Source organism: Python bivittatus, unplaced genomic scaffold, assembly GCF_059951505.1.
Source record: "Python bivittatus isolate LINGU-HERP-01145 unplaced genomic scaffold, Pbiv_v1 ctg000020_np1212, whole genome shotgun sequence".
In the NCBI taxonomy this organism is placed as follows: domain Eukaryota; kingdom Metazoa; phylum Chordata; class Lepidosauria; order Squamata; family Pythonidae; genus Python; species Python bivittatus.
In genome coordinates this window covers 28,327,675-28,347,933 of record NW_028277030.1, presented here as the reverse complement: position 1 = coordinate 28,347,933, position 20,259 = coordinate 28,327,675, and positions in this window count along the sequence as shown.

The window sequence follows — 20,259 nt, the reverse complement described above, 5'->3', positions numbered from 1 at the left end:
GAGAATTTTCTCTTACAACTTTGCTGTGTTTGGTCACCGTGGCATCAAGCTTGCCCGATTCTGGCTTCCTGTGGGAATCCGTGGGATCCAAAAGCCATATTACCTCATGTATTATTAACAATCTGTGGAATTCATGCAACATATTACCGTACTTCATACATAAAAGTCCAAAAGCTAAATTTTCCCATTAAGAAAAAAAAGATAAAATGTTCTGATGAATGATAACAAATGTTGAACTGATGGGACCTTGATGAAGTAGCAGACCAATTCAACAGAATGAGTGCTTGTGAGATTCTAAGAAAGGAGGGAAAAAAAACCAGAGGTGGGGATAGAGAAAGTATATGAGGGACAAAGAATGTAATATCTTCCATTTCATACAAAGCCTCACCACATAACAGTTGACTCTTAAGTGTTTGTCATCTTAATTCTTTGTAAAAAGCATTGGCTTTTCTTTTAAAGTCCAAACAACACTTCTGTACAGTCAAGGAGTATTTGTGAATGTTTGTTCAATATTTGCCAAAGAGATTCTTCTCAGTCCTCCTTTTTTTCTACTTTTCTATTCACTGGCTCATTGCTTCCTAAAGCTGTGCTGGAACAGGAATTGAGGGTAGGGAACAACTGTGCTGCTTCATGCAACACAAGCCCCCGTGTGTGTTTATATATATGTGTGTGTGTGTGTGTGCATGGTGTGTGCATGAGAGCATTCACACAAGGGGAGAGAGTAACAGCACCTCTTTGGACCAGCTGCTCCATCCATCTGCAGCTGGGTCTAGGTGCAGTGATCTACGGTCAAGATCTGTATTGGGAGTATTTTTATAGCAATTTTACGGCAGCTGGTGTGAATGGTAATATGCAAAAAGAAAAGAGAGAGAGAGAGAGAGAGAGAGAGAATCATATTCCCAGCCATAGGGAACAAGCTTAGCAGAAACAAATAAACAGGATGAGGGGGAAAAAGTATTGTTGGCATTTTAGGAACATTGTGTGTCAAATTTCTGTAACTTTGCCAAAAAGTGGCAAAAAATCAGGCTGAAAGTGAAACTTTGAATGTGTCTGTTCTTTCTAACAAGGGATGCCTACTTTAAATTCCATTATACTGACTGCTTATTTTCTAAGAATAACGTAAGAGTAAAATTCACATATGCATATGATGGCTTGGATCCAGAATCCTCCTGTTTCCAATCCTACAGACATTTTTCACTGGAAAAAAAGGAAATCGTTGTGGATTTTCCTTCTCTTTTGATCTCTGTAACCCTTCTTAAACCTACACTGGGAAAAACTTCTCTCCCTTTTTTTGCTGGCTTAGCATCTTCAGAAAAACTCCATCCTGGGGAACAGCAGGCTCTAGCCCAGTGCCCTGCATCACGCAAAGCTGTGCTTAACCGTCCTTTGTTGACTGCCTGATTGCACTTCTAATCCATATTTTCATAGCGCTTGGTGAGATAGGTTGGGCTAAAAAAAAGTGGTGCGATATCATACATAAGCCCTGTTGTCATGTGAGGACTTGAGCCTGAGTTTTCCACAAACCAAAGCCACCACATGGTCAACAAACAACAATGGGTCTATTCATACCATATGCTAAATAAAGACCACCCACATTATGGCTTGGCATGATGTGTGAAGTTAGATACAGAATTAATATGGCTCCCTAGTTTGTATACATAAAACAAGGAGATTCTAGACAGATTTTGCTTGGAGCATTGGTTGCCTTGTATTGCCTCATTTTGAATTATTTTTATTATTTTTGTTTCATTTTTTGTTTTCCATATTGTTAGTTACCCAGAGTCACTAGGCTGAGAAGGACAGCCTTATAAATTCTTCAAATAACAAACAAACAAACAAAGAGCCCAGACTTAACAAATATGAGTATACTGTGTTCTACATTTTGGATGTCTATCTTTTCCTACATGGTAAAAATTCCTATTGTGTAATTTGTAAAATCATTCCTGGCCTGTAATGTATAATCAATGAAAGCACTTGAGTTGAAAATTGAATCTTGTCTTGGGTTCCAAGGCTAATCACCCAAATATCAGTGCAGGCTTTGGATGTTAGCAGGCTATCAAGATATGGAGAAGGATATTGACACGATGTGGAGTAGAAGGTTTATTTGGATATCAAAATTAATTGTAGAGCCATGAAGAGATGCTACATTTTTAAGTGGACTGACCTAATGTGCAGGTGTAATGAGTCCCAAGCATCCGCAAAGCAGAGAGCTTGTCCACTGCCAGCATGCTCTTGGTGCTTTCAGCATCATGATGGATGAGGAGCTCATTAGTGGGTGGCGCACCATCTACCACACCACTGTTTCCATGGTGGCTTCTCTATTAACTTTCATTCCCTTCTCTGCCCCTCCACCACTCTTCTCACAGGGGAAGGAGATAAGAATTCCCTTTTCTTGGTTTTTATGTTCCTGTGAATTGGGTGATACAGATCTTGCCTTAAAAAAGAAATCAAAAGGCACATAAAAAATATAGGCCCTGTCATATTTCATCCAGCCTGTTTGCCAGCTGCTTATTACCAATGCCCTATCAACTCTGGGCTAAACACCAGCACAACTACCATCACCAAACTGTGGGGTTGTGACCTTCAATTCTTGTTGCCTCACTGGCCAGAACATTAGGAGACTGCTTTGGAAAACTGTTGGAATGATCATTTGGTCTCATAGCATATATCTGATTCAAAACCTCGAAACGTAGGCTCTGTTCTGACCCTACACTAACCCAGGAAGATAACAAGTGTGGTTGAGCGGCCACAGGATGCTGAAAAGTGTTCCCTTTTTTGCCTCAAAGCTTCCCCAGAGGAATGGTCCTTTCTTTTATATCTGCTGAAATAGAGGAGTTAAAGGGTGATGAGGATACCTTGCAGAGTTTCAAGGTACCCATTATACCCCATAAAATCTTCACCCACTTTGGGTGGCCCTTGAGCTGATAGATGTCCTCAATAACCCATTATATGCTTAACAGGGCTTCCTGAATAAATCACAGAAGGCTGGGCTCCTATAATTATGATTTACCAAACACAGTGACAGATTTTCTAGTGCCCATTAAAGCAGAAGCAAATGAACTACTCGGCGTGCTATATGAACCATGCCTGCCATCCTATCTATGCCTCCTTTAAAGTAACCCCAGTAAGTTCAATGGAGCTTATTCTCAAAGACGTTTGAGGAGGAGCCTTCATGTTTTACTGCAACAAACTTTGGAGTCATCAGCCTGGCTGAGAACTAGCTCATCTGAGTTTTTGGTAGAAACTCTTAAACTCTAGACAATATACTGCTAATGCTAAAACATCATGATCTCGGATGGAGAAAACCTCATTGCAGTACACAACAAATCCTTATACAGAGAGAGACTTCTGAGGAAGTGTTCTTTTGGCAGTTCTGTCAAGGATTCAACATGGTCGGGTGTAGATCGATGTTCCTAGTTTTCATTGCAGCACACAGTTAAGGACAGTGGAAATGACAAAATGCTATTGTACATTACATAGGAAAATCAGGTCTCTTTAGTGTTTCACAGTCAGTGGTGACAGTCTGTCTTTCTCGGGCTTAGTGCACAGGGTCAGTTTAAAATCCTCCGAAGTGCCAAGAGCGCCATCTGCTCTTCCATCTGAAATGGGAATATTTTTGCTCGCTTTTTGTTGCTGTTGTTGTTTTTCATCTTGATTTGGTCTTTTGGTGTTTGTGATGGAGCACGTAGCCCAGATGCCAATAATGAGAAAAATGTATTAAGTGATAAAGAGGCAGGGGGAGTTGAGGGCGGCTGGAGAAATGAAAATGAACGAGGTAGGAAAATGGTGCGCAAGGAGAGAAAGAGGGAGAGAGAAAGAAAGAAAATCAAAATAAAATGGAGCTGATTGCAGTATTCAAGCCAGGTGTGGCTGTGAATGTAAAGCATTATCTTGAGAGCCTCTAACAGAGAGAGCCCATAATCCAGTACATCTGGGAAAGCGTTGGTCAAGGCAATCCTGAACTCTGTGCCAAAAGCATCTTAAAAAATATTCTGTGTAAGGTTCCAACTTCCCATATTATGCAGCTGCTGTTTATTAGCGATGCTCATATTTTATCTGCATCCTATCGGTTCAGAATTCTCATTACATGCTGGGTTGAGAAGAAGTTGATTTTTTTTAAAAAAAAAAATCTCTTTGACACAGCCTCTTCCAAACATTTTGTGACTTGTAAGTTAAATCACAATAGCTTAAAAAAATAGATGGAATGAATTGAAATCTCTAAATCATAGGAATCCTCAGAGATTTCTACTTGAAACTGGCACATTGCCTGAAAGATTTTCACACCAAAGAGGAAGGTGGCTAGAAAATATATGCATATATTACACAACAACCTTTCATCCACCCCAGTATCCCCAGGAATTTTTGTACTTTGTCAAAAGACTGGAAAAAAATACCTTCATGAGCACTGCGCTTCTTCTGCCTCTATGTCTCGCCTCTTGTCTGTTATTTTGATCCAGAAGTCTATCTTGTGATAATTTGCTATATTGTTGCAAAGCCTCCAGACTTGGTTAGTATTTGGATAGTGCAGGTAGTCCTCATTTAGCAACTGCCTCATTTAGTGACCGTTTGCAGATTGACAGTGATGAAAAAGTAACTTTGTAACTAATCCTCGCATTTGTGACCTTTGCAGGTCTGTAAAGCAGAGGAAAGCTGAAGTAAGATCCTAAGCACAGTTGCAGTTTCACTTAGCAACCACTTCACTTAATGATTGAGTTGCCTAGTCCCAATTGTGGTCACTAAATGAGGACGACCTGTAAATCACTAGGAAGTCCCAGGACTGGAGCATAGGCTAGGAAATAGAAACAAACTATCCAAGAAGGAGGCAATGGCAAACCACTTCTATATTGTTAATGGTAGTCACTAGGAGTTGAGCACAAGCCAAGGGAGATTTGATTTGATTTGATTTGATTTGATTTGATTTGATTTGATTTGATTGTCAAAATTGTCTGTTGTTATAGTCAGTGAGTACTGCTACTTGACCAATATCGATACATCTATCTTTCTCAGGAGTTGGTTCATTCACTCCTTGACCATAAAAATGTTTTTGAGGAATGAGGATTCTTTTTATTGCTTTTTGCTAGTATTTCCCTTGAACCATCATTCATGTTCATATTCAGACTAGAAATCCTAGTATCTAGTAGGATACTATCCTATCCAATATATGTAGTGGCTCTTCCATTTACTGTTTCTTCCATGTAGGAGAGTGCAGATTCTCAGGGGAGGGAAGTAAAGAGTCCTGTCTTTTGACTGCTATGCCCAAAAGGGGATATGACAAAGGCAAAAAGGGGGGCAGGCCCAAGACAAACATGACCTGCACATTTAAATCAAATGATACTCAATTCATTAAATAACAGTCCACACGATTGTGCCTCCCATGTGTTTGACAATTTGGCAGTTCTGTTATATTAAAAATGGGAATTTCATTGCAACTTTTGGATGGGAGCCCAGTTTATTCAGTCATGTTGTAGAGATTGTTACAGAGCTTTGCGATTCAGTGGTGAAGAGGCACGCTCTGTGGCAGGGGTTTTCAAACTTTTCAGACCACAGAAGCTGTTTGTTAAAAAAAGAAGAAGAAGAAGCTGGAACCCATGATCAAGGGGGATGGGGCTTCTGAATGTCAGCTGACAAGCCTCACCCTTTCTGCTGTTTCTTAATGACTAAGGGGAGATAAAACCCTCTCTGCAGGGGACTAAGTATTAATTCCTTGAGAAGAGGGTTTTTCTTTTTCTTCCTTAGTCCCATAGAATCTATTCAAATGTTTGCAGAACACTGGAGTCCAGTTTGAAAAACCTATGGTATGTCTAGTTTTAGGAAATATTCTGTAAGCATTACTCTATACATTGGTGGCAATGAAAAATTGAAAGGAAAAGTTTTGCTGCCAGGAAGAACTGCCTTCTATCTAGGAGTAAATTCCACCAAACGCAGTGTGGATGAATTGTATGTGCATAAGCAATAAGGACATATGGGCTTATTTGCACTAAAGTGGATTAACTGAAGATGTGCTTTGGGGACAGCATTGTGGAATCGGTCAATAATGGTTAGAGGAAAGAAGAAGAAAAGGCAACAATAAAAACATTGACAAATATCAATACTGCCCTTCTCATCTTACTCTGTTTTCTTTTTTAAAAATGATTTCCTCATTGTATCTAGCTAATTATAGTTTCCTTTTCGAATATCTCGCATTATGAATTCTTTCTGAATAAAGCTTTAATTTTTAACATGAGGCAGAATATTACGGGAAAATATATGAATAACTTTCTTTGTAGACTGCCCAATTTAGGGAATCTCTGATCTCTGCCTGTAGTTAACGTGGGGTCATCAAGACAGTGCAAAATGTCACTAATCTCAGTTATATAGCTATATTAATTTGGCTACTGTGCTTTGCAAGATGTGAGCTTATTTCAGGTATCCCATGATATGCATGCATTTATTTTCCTTGCCACACTGTTCCCCTTAGCCATTGCCTGTTTTGTGATCATTCAATCAGCTTCACTGATGACTTATTCTGAGTTTATGCCACCAGCAGTAGTCTGAGGACCATCATCTACTATGACATCAATTTAAATACACCTTTCTTGAACTTCATTTTATAGCAGCTGATTTGACATAATTCATATCACCTTTTAATTACATTTTCTAATGAACCAATCCATACTAAAATATTTTCTGCAGGCAAAGTCCCACATAAATCTTTCAGGCCTTTGCTGGGGCAGAGCTCCACCATATGAAAGATCATCCTATTCTAAGGAAAGAGCCCGTGAATCAAGTCTCTATGTCCAAAATGAATTTGGACCGAGCAGGATTGGTTGTGCTAAAAATGAAAGTGTGCAAATCAAATCCTCAGTTGGAGTATGTGTCAGAACAATCTATCGATAAATGCTGTACAATATAATGAACTCTACTTCCTTGTGTTTTATAACACAGTTAATCCACACTCCTTTGTCATATGATTCTATAGGTAACATTATAAAGCCCTTTTGCAAAATGGAATATTGCATTACACGTCTCTTTGCTTTTGCCTTCTTTATTATTTTCTAATTGCTGTGAATTAGTCTAATTTTTTTTTAAAAAATGCATGAGCTGTTGTTTTGAAATATGGTAAAATATAAAAACCATCTAGCTATATTAAACAGAAAGCAGAATGGCTTTGGATTTACATGCTTCGGTATTATTTGAAATGCAAAAAAAAATTCACAAAAGAGCAGGACAGCCTGGGAAAGGCAAACGTCCAAAGTGAACCGAAAGCAGGAAGTGAGATAACACAAAATGTACCTCATAACAACTACACTAACCTAATAATAATGCAACTATCATAAATCTACAGATTCATTCTTGAATCAGATTTCTTACAACAGATGTTAAAAACTTGTGACATGCTAAGCTGAACACAATCCAGTTGCCTGGCAGAGCTCTTAGATGGTTCCCTCTATTCTTATATTTGTAAACCAAATAAGGGGGGGGGGAGATTTATGGTTATAGCATGGCTACTTCCATGCAAAGCTTGCAGTCACATTCAGTTTAGCAGGTCTGTAGTTACACTTCACTGCTTGAAGTAGCCTTTGAGTCCTGCTATAGTTCAAGTTTTTTAGAGTGAAATGTCAGTATGGCTTATTTCTAGAATATATCCCATTATTGGCTTTATATACTCAATATTAGCAGAGTGTAGGATAGGAAGTTCTTGTATCGCTACAAATTAATATTAATGAACCCAACTATGTATTCCTAGTAAACAAAAACAAACAAAAAAGAGATGAATAATTTATTCCTGATAAATTTAACTACCTTACTGGCATTGTTAGATGTCTGTTGCTTATTTTATGGTTAAATAAATGGCCTTACTTGGAACTTTAATTGGATATTTTAGTAGGTGTTAAAGTGTTTCTGGTTCCTGGTTCTCCTTCCATGGGAAGATCATCAAATTCTTAAGTCCATATTTATTTTATCTGAATGGAAGTTGTTTAAGTTATTTCTAAAAAAACTTATTTAAGATCAGGCACTACAGAACTTATATTAACATAATATGATGTAATGCCATGTGATGTAATGAATTTTTGTAGGAGTGTATGTGTGTGTGTGTGTGTGTGTGTGAATGTACTGTCTTATCTAGAGTATTATTACCTTGGAGAAAAATCAGTAAACTTCATTGTTGATTTGATGGTAGGCTGGGAATTCAGGGCATTGTAATCCTGATATATCTGGAAGTTATGATGTTCTCTTCCTTCATATTACTTCTTTGTAACTTGAAATATTTTTAATGTTTGTAACTTCACAACTTTTTTTAATGGCAGCCTTTAGTGGCAGCCACTGGTTTTGATCAGGACTTTTATAGACAAGACAGTTTTCATAGCCCATCAACATAGCCATGTTCAGCTGGTAGGCTTAAGCCCAATTAAGTCATGGCCTCAGGTACAGTACATTGAATGCTGTATTTGGCTGTAGCCTATAACTATGGCCATGAGTCTGTATGCAAGGTTTATTTTAGGGAGCACCGATTAGATTATCACTGCAGTCCTGGACATAAACTACATCCTACATTACACAATCTAGACAAAGATATGAAATATTTTTCTTGAACGTAGTGGTGATCCACAAGGTTCTTTTCATCTAGAGAAATTCTTGTTAGATGTATTTATTTATCGGTACAATTGATTGGCCATGTCAATGTTAGACAGCATATAAGTCTAATACATAATGACAACATTAATATATAATACAAAAGAGAAATAACTATTCTGGAACCAATGACTCCACACAGTCAATTCCTAAAGGCCTTTTGAAAAAGCTAAGTTTTTAATTTAGAAGGTTATGAAAGTAAGAGCCACCCTCACCTTGAGGGGAGGCTGTTCCTAAGGAGGAGAGCCAAGACAGACAACACCTGTCAATGTACCCTCTCCCGTCATAACTCACATTAGGTAGCAGTGGTGCTCCTTGATCATCCAGATTGGGGAAAGGAGTGCAGAATCTACCTGGACACATGGTTGGGTACAAGAGAGTAGTTTTATCACAAAAAGACTTCAAGGCTCCATTTGTCATATACCTTGAACAGAAATAGTTATCTTTAATTTCCATTTTGATTTGATCTGGAACAGGGTTCAAGGAAATGGGACCATTTCTCATGTGTGAACCCCACCAAATAACAAAACCTTGAGACTTATCTGAAGTGTTCGTTTGTTGTAACACCACAAATAAATGAACAGACTGGAGAATTAATTTTCTAAAATGGAGGATTTTCATATCAATCTTGTGAGATCAAACTTTGCAGTTTGTACCTATAAAGTTTCTATTTATATCTTTGAATTGATTGGTCAAACACTTAAAACTTCAGGATTGGCATTAGAATTATACATAAACAAACATATAAATAAAACAGCTCCATAATTTGACTTTGACAGTCATCATTTAGATGCTAAAATAATCTGGCAAGGTGTTAACACAATTTAATTAGCCTCCTTTTATTTTTTGCACTAAGGGAACTAGGGAACCTCTTTAGCAATACTAAAATGTTTATAATTACCTAAGGAACACATCCATTAAAGCAAATTGAATACCTTTTCACTAAGTAATATAATTGTGTTCAAATCCCCCAATACAGTAAAGATCATAAGATGTAACTTGATTACTTATCACATGGTCTTGATGTTTTCACTCCAAATTTAGAATTCTTGGCCATTTTCCCTCTAGTGACTTAGACCATCTTCTAGCATCACCCATCTACTATGGCATATGAAGAATGTCCTCATTATAGTTATATCAGCATAACAAAGTCTGGATGACTTCAGTAATGCTATAGGTCAGTAATACTATAAGATAAATGGATGCTACCTTTATCTGATCTTAGTGCCTTTGAGCCAGGGAAGAAACAGAAGTATTCTTACATTTTCAGTGCTCATTGTCAGGAATATTTCTGAGGTCCATTGGGACAGAGGGCTTCCCGCTACTGATGTTCTTCCTGTGTTTATAACATCTTGTTTACACCTCATAGTGCAAATTGTACAAGTCTCCTTCCTGATTTGATTTTGTTTCCCCACAATACAAGCTCCAAAGTTATGCTCTGTAAAACCTTGCTTTTACAGCAGAGACGTTTCCATTCCTTTTTCATAGAGAGATTCCATAGTTTCCCATGGCTCAGTCCTATGACACACGAAGTAGCAGAAGCCTCCTGTTCAGCTTATTAAAGTGTCTCCTCAGTAATAGACAATACATCAGGAGATACTACCATACCCTCAGATACTTTTCTTGGAGCCAGAAAGGCTTCCTAGCACACACAACCCTTATTTTTGTTGTTTAATTAAATAAAAACAGTTATTCCAAAAAATTGCCTCTCGAGCAATCTTTACATACAAGAATGTTGGTGAAACTCTCATAGGCTCCAGATGTATTTTTATAAATTAACAAGATAGGGAAATCATGTAGAACATGCCTTCTACAATTCATTCTAAACTTGCTACAAGTAGCAGCCATAAAAGGTGTCTTCATGTTCTTCTGGCAAGCAAAGTAACATGTTGCATCTCTGGGGCATGTGCTACTGCTCTGCTCAGGAAGAGATTGCTTGTTTAAGCAATCTCTCTGCACTGCGAGGGGGAAAAAAAGGGGGGAAAATGGGTCAGGCACAGGACAACATGTATTAACTGACTGTAATGGTTGCAAAATGATTTTTTCAGCACTGTCTTAACTTTGAACAATCACTGCACAAGGCAGTCTGTAAGCAAGGTGTACAAGGACTGAATTGGGTAGAAATCATGGAATAACTGATACCAGTAGCAATTTTCTCCTGAATCTGTAACAAGGACATGGTTTACAATGAGGATTATGCTGAAATTATACAAGTCAAATATATTCTCAGCAATTTGAGAACTATTGCATATATACCATTGCAGAACATTCTTGTGATGAATTTAGAGACACTGCTAAAGGAAAAATCCCACGATCTTCTTTTCTGCCTTATGAACCAACTGATTTAGCTGACAGCTTAATACTTCATGGAGCTAATCTTACTGCAAAAAAATTCTTTTGTCATAACAATTTAATTTGTAATTTTAAACAAATGTATAGAAAGGATATATTTTTCCTAACTTTAAAAAGATGGTTCATCTTCTTTTAAATTGTATTAATCTGACTAGGAAGTTAACAAGCACATCTGTTTCTGCTCAGACAGGTAGGCCCTGGTATATTTATCAGTACATTCCATAGCTTAAAAAAATCAGTCATGCTCGTCTGATACAAAATTACTGTGTTAACCCTCTCTGAATGTCTGATCAAACACCAGATAATGTTCCTACCTATGCTTCTGTTATACAGTATAGTGCCCAGTTTTGCAATACAATCTTGTGGCCATGATTCAAATAAATTTTGACAGTGCTTCTATACCAGGGAGCTACATTAAGGTTTCAAACTCAGCTCCAGTCCACATGTATGGAACAGCGCATGCCATTTTGAACTCTCCTGCTATGCATGTGGAAAATTGCCTATGGTGCCATCGTCTTAAAGATGGGCAAAACATTCAAAGGGAGTGTACGTGTTGCAAAACAAATTGTCTCTCTCCAAAGGCCCAAGGCAATTTTCTTCTATGGCTTTTCCAGGTTGTCTCCACACGTCTGCATGCACAGCTGCTTTGCTGATAGTCCCATTAGACGTAATGTGTCTGTAACTGCGTGCACACCCAACCTGTGAAACTCCTCAAAGCAAAGGCACCAAGCTTTCTGGAGGACTTGGCTGCCTCAGTGGTATGAGGAAGGATACTTCACAGCCCTAACGTAACCAGATGTTACTTTAGTAATAATAGCCTAATCACTTTCCCTGAATTTTCACTGAGAGAGAGCTTTCCAGGGGCAACTTTACTCATTCCCAGGATAGAAGGCTCATTACATTTCACCCTTCAGTCAGACTTTTGATTAGAAGAAGGAACTTATGTTATAATTCCCTGATTTTTCAAAGTGGCTCGTTGATTTCAAACTGCAAAGCATGGAAGAGCAATTTCTAAGGAGGGAAACTTGTGTATAGTTCTACAGAATATCAGGGTAACAACAGTAGTGATTGTGCTGGACAGATCCCCCAAAAATATAACAATTAAAAACAGAAACAAATCAGTCCAAATAATCAAAACAGCAAAACAATTACCAAATAGAACAGCACCACAAAAGACTGACTTTTTAACAGCCTTCTTCATGAGCTCCAGGACCTAATTTTCTTATCTAGACAGGGAGCACATTCCAACCCTCATTTGCAACAGCAGAGCTGGGCTTGATCTTGAATTGGCAGCTGATGGTGGACCTTTCCAGGTGACCTGAGCAATGGGGATCATGCAGAAGAAATCTTCCTCTCAGGTGATTTATAGCCATGCTGTCAAAGGCTTTAAAAGTAATCACCAGCACTGGCTTTGTCTGTGACCATATTGGCAGCTGGTTCAATGTTTTCAGGACTGGAGAGAGAGGGTCTTCCAGAGGGCTGTTGGGACAAATCAAAAGTTTAGATTTCCATGTGCTTTTTATATGTTTGTTTCACTTCTATGGGCTTGTAATTCTAATGGGAACTGAGAAGAGCTAGCTGGTGATACATGCGTGTATGCTTGCTTGCTGATTGACTGATCTGAGATTATATCCTACCTTTTCTCAAAGAACTCAGGAATTCTCTCTTCTGATTTCCCCCCTGCAACAATAACCCTGTAGGGTAGGTTGGGCTAACAGAGAGAAAGTGACTGACCCAAAGTTATTCAATTAGCTTCTGGACCAGAGGATGGACTTGAACTTGGCTCTCCTCAATCCTAACTCAACACCTTAACCCATCATGCCATAAGCTGCCATGCACAGTAGTGTTGTAATGAAGTATAACAGACTGCTACGGTGCTGGGATGGATCTGTTTATCCTAGCTAATTCATTTAAGCTAAGATGAAAAAGAGGTTCCTTTTTTGTTGGCAAACAGTAGCAAGTCAATAGTTGCCCTTTTTTGCTGGATTACAAGCAACTAAGGAAATTGAGGCATGCTTACTATCAGACTTCATACTAGGCACTGCTGTAAATCTTTGCTCCAGCCATTTAACCCTTCAGGACTTGTCTTCCCTGATAGAAGGCTTACAGATGTAACTTGGTTCAACCTGTCTCTTAATTAGGTAAGAATGAAGCCACACACACAGAGAAAGACTTTTGTACTGCTGTACACAGAAATCAAAGTCTTTTTTAAAAAAAAATACTTTACTATATTTTTTTCTTTGAATGTATTTCTTATTATATATGTAAAATCTTTTAAGAAATCAAAGTCCTTATGGTTTAAATCAGTGGATTTTTCCTTACACCTTCCCAAGTCAGTGAGTACTTGGCTCGTCCCTTGGTGGCCCTGGAAAGCACCTGATCTACGTTGGCATAACAATTCTCTCTAGCATGGAAACAAATTCCCACTTTGTCAGCTTCATTTCTTACAGTTTGTAGTAAGTAACACTAAGTTCATCAGCTCCTACTCCCAAGTAAATATGGTTAGGATTTCCAGACTTGTTCAATCATTATGGTAGCTCTAACCCCCTCACATTCTCTTCAACACATGTAGACAGCATCTACCTAGAGTGGAGAGCCTCTTTATCCATGGAGTCTCCCCTTTAAGGTTCCTGATTTTCCAGACATCCAGCACATTTGTGTGGACAACCTCTATGGATAGAGGAGACCTTCTATGGCTGTCCTTACCCCTCTCTGAATGGAGGGTGATTAAAGAGAGGCAGGGCTGGCATGTTTCTCTTCATTCCCTTAGAAGCGATGACCATGGCTTCTCTTCTCATATGCTTCTGTTGCAGCCTTTGCTTTCAAAACCTCAAATTTCAAAATGGATGAAAGAGTGGGTATTGCTGAGAAATAGAAGACTTTTGGGGTTAGACGGACATGATCTGAGATTTGGGTGGCATGGATATTTGTGGTATGACAAAGCTAAGGTTAATGTAGATTTTTAAAATCATTATGTCAGACATACCATACTAAGAATATCGAATAGATACAAATACAGATTGTGCCTGAAAACACCTTTGCGGATCTCAGCACAAGAAGCATTTTATAGATAAGAAATGATAAGCAAACACAAATGGTTAACTTATCGTAAGATATTAGAATTTTTTCAAGGGGAATGTAAAATAAAATCAAGAGAAGATCTGGTAGCAGAACTATATACTTGTCAATGGTTTTCTTATGTACAATTATTAGAAAGGCTTAAAGTGGATAAAGATGTTATGGTTTTGAACACTGTAAGACTGAGTTTGAAATAGAACTGTGTACAAAATGATGAACATGCAATTGCCAAAATGTATAAAGTTTTATTGAAATTTGAAACAGAAGAACAGGTGAAAGAATCTACAGGTAGTCCTCGACTTATGACTATTCATTTAAAGACTGTTTGAAGTTATGATGGCACTGAAAAAAGTGACTTGCGACTGGTCCTTACACTTACAAACATTGCAGCATCCCTGTGGTGATGTGATCAAAATTTGGGTGCTTGGCAATCAGCATGTATTTATGACAATTGCAGTATCCTGGGGTCATGTGATCACCATTTCTGACCTTCCCAGGGGCCTTCCGATAAGCAAAGTCAATGGGGGAAGCTGGATTCACTTAATGACCTTGGCAAATAAGATCATAAAATTGGGTGCAACTTACTTAACGACTGCATCCCTTAGTGACAGAAGTTCTGGTCCCAATTGTAGTCATAAGTCAAGGACTACCTGTATGATAAAATGGGCTAAACATTTGGTTACAATATAGAAATAAACAATGGGAAAATTTGTGGCTGAAAGGATTGAAATTTACATTATGTTATTTTCTCAAAAAGAAGTTTTATAAAATGATGTATTGTTGGTATATATCACCAGAGAAATTGTCTAGAATGTATAAAGTTTCCTCAAATTTATATCGGAAATGTGAACAACATGAAGGGACATTTTATCATGTTTGGTGGATGTGTAAAAAAGCTAGAAAATATTGGATTCAAATACATACTACGATTCAAAGGATCTTAAAGATTACTATACAATTGAAACCGGAGGCCTCTCTTTTGGGATTGATGGACAAAGTGCTGGAAAAAAGTCATGGAACTTTGTTTTTATATATGATAACTGCAGCGAGGTTGTTCTATGCACAAAAGTGGAAAGATTCAGTGCTACCCACCATGGAGGAATGTTTGGTGAATATGATGGAACTCGCTGAGATGCTAAATCGACTTCCTTGCTTAGAGAAAGACAATATCTACGTTTATTGATGACTGGAAACCCCTCACAGACTTTTTGCATGAAACAGAAGAAAAATGAACTTATGATTTATGGCTTTGATGATTAGAAAGAATAGGTAACAGAAAAAAAGAGAGATTTTTTTGGAACCATAAGAGGTAATTATGCATTTGTACTTATAATTGCTGTAAAGAAAGTTGGATACTACTTTTTCTTTTTATTCTTTCTTTTCGCACTTTTGGCTTTTTCTTTTTTCCTTCCTTCCTTTCCTTTACTTCACATTATCTCCTTTTTAAAATTCTTAATAAAAATTATATTAAAAAAAATAAGGCAGAGGTGCAGAGGCTAATATCCCAGGGTTCAATTGTTTTCAGGCCCCAAAAGGAGAAACCCATTAAACAGATTCTTCATCTACTGCACATACACACACACAAACAGCCACTGCAGGATGAAGGCCTTTTCACTGAAGGTTATGTATGACCTGCTCCAGTGTCATTTGGTAGACAGACGTTTTCTGAGTTCTCTGTCTAGGGCTGAGAGAGGGCGACCATCCCAAAGTCACTCAGTCACCTTCCAAGCCCAAGAGACAACTAGAACCTGGGTGTCCCCACTCCTTGTGCAGCATCTTAGCCATTACACCCCACTAGCTCTCAGGGAGAAACACAGAGAGAGGTAAACTGCCTTAGCTATATTAGATATAACTCTATTTCCAAATTGGTGTTACTTTGCATCCAGTATCATGTCGTGAGCTGCCTTGGGAACCTGTCAGTCAGAAAGACAAAATATGATTCTTGCCAACTGTAAAAATACCCATATATTAAAAAAAAGAAATAAAAGAATGGAAAATGCAGTGCCTGTTGAATGCCCCTGTCTTCAGATTCTGAAAAAAAACAAACACTTAGATTCACTGAGCAGCAAGATGTGCAGGAAGCGAAAGTTTTTAAGAACGAAGCTATCCCAAAGACTGCTGCTGTTGCCATGTTTGTCCTGCTGCCAAGGCTCAAACTGTTGCTCACATGTGTTTTGAGTGTTCAAGGGCCTGGGGCATGCATTCCAAACAACTGTGGAACACGTTGTGCTCATATCAGCATCTGGCCTCTGCATTCCTTGTAGGACACAAACCTCGGAGCATTCCAACTGCCTTACAGACAACATTTCAAAGCATTTGCTGTGAGCACTACCATGACCATGAGTCAGATGCTCAGCCTCTTTCTTTTCCATGCAAAGTTCTGGGCTGTTCATCTGAAACATCGGCATGGATCCCTCTGTCTCTGGTCAAAATCTGAAACCAGGACTGACCAGAAGGAGAGGTGTAACTTAAATGTACACACCTGGGCACACCTCTGCAAATGGAACATTAACGATCAATGATCGTTCTGGATTCTCTGTCCTCTGAACAAACTAAATTCTGATTACATAGAACCACAAAAGGTGCACTGCTTTTTAATGATGGAAGTAAGCCAGGATTTGGTAACCATGAAGGAAAACATTCGCTCTGCTGAAAACCTGGGCCAAATTAGCATCTCAAGAGTTCATTTTTTTATGATTAGAGCTGCATTGTTATGAATACCTGCTGTAAGGTAGGAAGACAATAGATTTATGATTACTAATGAATTCTTTGGAAAGAAGAATGGACTGCAAATTTTATCTGACCATTAGGGAACCACCTCACAAGTCATAGAGCGTGAGGCAAAGTTGTGAGGTAAAGCACAGAAGTTTCCAGTCAAAGATGAACCTCTTAGCTATATGATTCTGCGCCAAACCATGTCATTTCCTCTGATGCTATATAGGAAATGGTACACTGTAGAGTTGTCGGGAAGAGTGTGCACTGACCATAAGATTCAGTTCAGACTCAATCTGGCCCTGAACTGAAACAGCCCACCTTTATTTAGAAGACTTAGAGAGGTTTGGACTGAAATACAGTTTGTGCCTCCTGTTAACTGGCATGGGGAAACTAAAGGCAGCTATAGCATTAATATTTTTCCCCAAAGAATGGAATGAAATTTATTAGCATCACAGATACATCTAAGGAGGTGAAAGCTCCTTAGTTGCAGAAGAACAGATGCAAAGTTTTGGAGAAAAGCTTCCTTAATTTCTGGCTAAAAGAATAAGAAGAAAAGCACATGTAACATTGTTATTTGGGGGCAGAAATCTGCTAAATTTCAGACAAACAAATGCAGGAGATTGGAAAATGAGGGTGTTTATCATCAATACTGATTCATGGGATAGGGCAATGAAAACAGCCAGCATTGCAGAGATGCCATTTTGCAAGAAATATTGTAAATGTGACTTCACTTGGACTGACTCTTCAGCTCCCCACAATCTACTGACTACAAGTAGGATGTAAATAGAGAGTCTGGGATTTCTTCTGTCTTCTTTCTTTTTACTCTGCCTGCTCTTTGTCTGTGAGATTGTTTCTTCCTGTTTCACCATACCCATGTCAATGGCCTCCTTTCTTTCTCCAGGGCTGTCTCTCTGCTTGGCACAGGACTTCTGGAGTAGTTCTGGTGAATGGAGGATGGGAAGGAAAGGAAGGCTGGCTGGAGGAGAATGGAGAACTGAGAACTTAGATATTCTAAAGATTGGGCTGGGGTTTGGCCTGGGAGTGGATTTCCAGCAATGGGGCAGGCAACATAAGGAGTCTCAGCTGTCATTGGAAGAGCTTGGAAGAAATCCATTAGGGACTTTGCCTTCTCAACTCTCCCTTAGGCTCACACAATCTCTCAGTCAGGAGAGAGAGACAGACAGACAGACAGACAGACAGAAGAGGATATCATTAATCCAGGGGAGACATCCTACTGTATATAGGATGAAGGATATGGCAGAAACTTACACTGGAGCTCTCCCAAAGACAAAACTGCTGGAGATGTCTAGCATAGATGTCTAGCCTTAAACTTTCTTTATCTCTTTTCATCTCCCCCCCACCCCCTGGCCCTGGGCTTTGGATCTTGCTGTGATCTCAACTGCCCATCTGGGACAATCTTCCCAGAACCACACTGCAAAATAAAAAGACAAAATGAATGAATGAATTCATATATGCCTGACCCAGAGTTTTTAAAATTCTCTAATTATCCAAGTTAGAAAAAAGGGTTTCAAGAGATAGGTTAAGAGTCAATACTTTAAGTGCGACTGGAAGAAGAGGAAGAATATGTGAACTCTTAAAATTTTTCTGTGCCCCAAATTAATAGTCAGAGCTACTTTTGCTCTGCTGTCATTTAAACTTAGCCAGAAATACTTAAGTTCTTAGTTGTAGTGCTGGATTTATCTAGTTTCAGCCTTCTTACATCTAACACTCCTTTTATTACTTCATTTCATAATAATATTATTATTCCACTCTTCTTTTATTATTACTATTCCATTTATTATTCCACTGTTCTTTTATTGTTCTTTTAATACATTTAATTCTATGCTACATTGTTATGACCTGTGATTACAACAATAAACTTATTTACTTACTTACTGTAATATTATAGTTAAGCAAATTGCTAAACTGCTTGAACTTTAAGAAGAAAACAAAACAGATTTACAAAACTTGCCAGGTAGCTAAACAACTTTCTACCCAGAGCAACTTCTTGTAAGTTGACAATAAGAAAGTGGTATTATCAATAGATTGTGTAAAGTCTCAAGACTAAATGTGCTGGCAAATAATCTTGTAACTTTAAGAAAGTTACTGAGGTCTGAAGAAGCATGAAGATGACCTGCCAGTGAATTGCTATGAAATGCAACTGATGTATGCATTCTTCAAAAAAAACGGCAGAATGTGAAGTTAGATAGATGCCATTCTATTGTTTCTTTTCCAAGAGGCCCCTTAGGTTATTTAGAAACTAATTCATGTTAATTAAATTATTTCATTCTGATAAGGATAAAATCCTCCCACATCCTCACCAACAATGGCTAGTACAATAACCCAGTACAAAGCTAGCAGTCGAGAGTCAATTGCATGACGCATTATTTTTGTCTTGTCCCAAGAATCCAACCAACCAAGATACAGCACTTCTGATCCAGAAATTTCATTGTTCTGCCCATTGTGTAAAATAACTAGTGATATGCACATCCTCCTGTATTTATCCAAAGTTTTAAAGAAGGCATCAGTGTCTTTAGCCTTAAATTGTGATAATCTGATGTCAAATAGTACACCTGTCCCTCAGAGAGGGAACAAGAAGTTGGACCCATTTGGTAGTCAGCACCTCTTTGAGGTCAAAACCTCTTTTGTTTCCAATAGCTTTGGGAGAGGCCCTGGTCTGCCCTCTGCTCAACAGTCCAGCCCTGGATTCTCTTCTATTTGGCAATTATAGTCCTACCTTCAATCTCCCTTTTTTAAGAAAAGATTGTTGAAAGATTGATTAGGTAATAGTTACAAAGAGGCCTGGAGGATATGGATTATATGGACCCTTGGTAGTCTGGATTCAGACCTGGGCCTGGAATGAAAACTACATTGCTGTCATGCATGACTTGTGGCAGGACTTGGATGGAAGTAGCATGATCAATTCTCGTCTTGATGGATCTCTCATCAGCTTCCAATACTGTCAGCCACAGTTTCTGAGGCATAATTTTATAGCCGTTCTGCCCCATCAGTCAGCAGAATTTGGGGGAGAGATCAGGTTCTCAAGTAATTCATTATGATCTGTCCCAGGGCTCAATCTTTCTCATCTTTAACATCTAATGAAGGTGCTTGTAATTGGATTAATGTAATTCTTTGTACATAGGGCTACTCTTGGACCACCTTGAGAATTCAGTTGGTACAAAATGCCCACGGGCTTACTGGACAGTGTTATTATTGCCATATTACAATGCTGCTGTGGGAGCAGCATTGGTTACTAGTGTATTTCTAAGTGCAATTCAAACTGTGGGCCACTATTTATAATGCCCTATTTGGTTCAGGGTCTGGGGTCATCTTTTCCAGATTAATTCTGCCATCTTATCTCAGTGAACCAAAGAGTGCCTGCTGAAATTTCCTTCCTATTCCAAGGGGCTCACTGGTGGGCATTCTCTGTGGGAACCCTCTCTTTTGGAACAGCTTGCCACACCAAGGTAAGGGGAAGGTGGTCTCTATTCTTATGGCTTT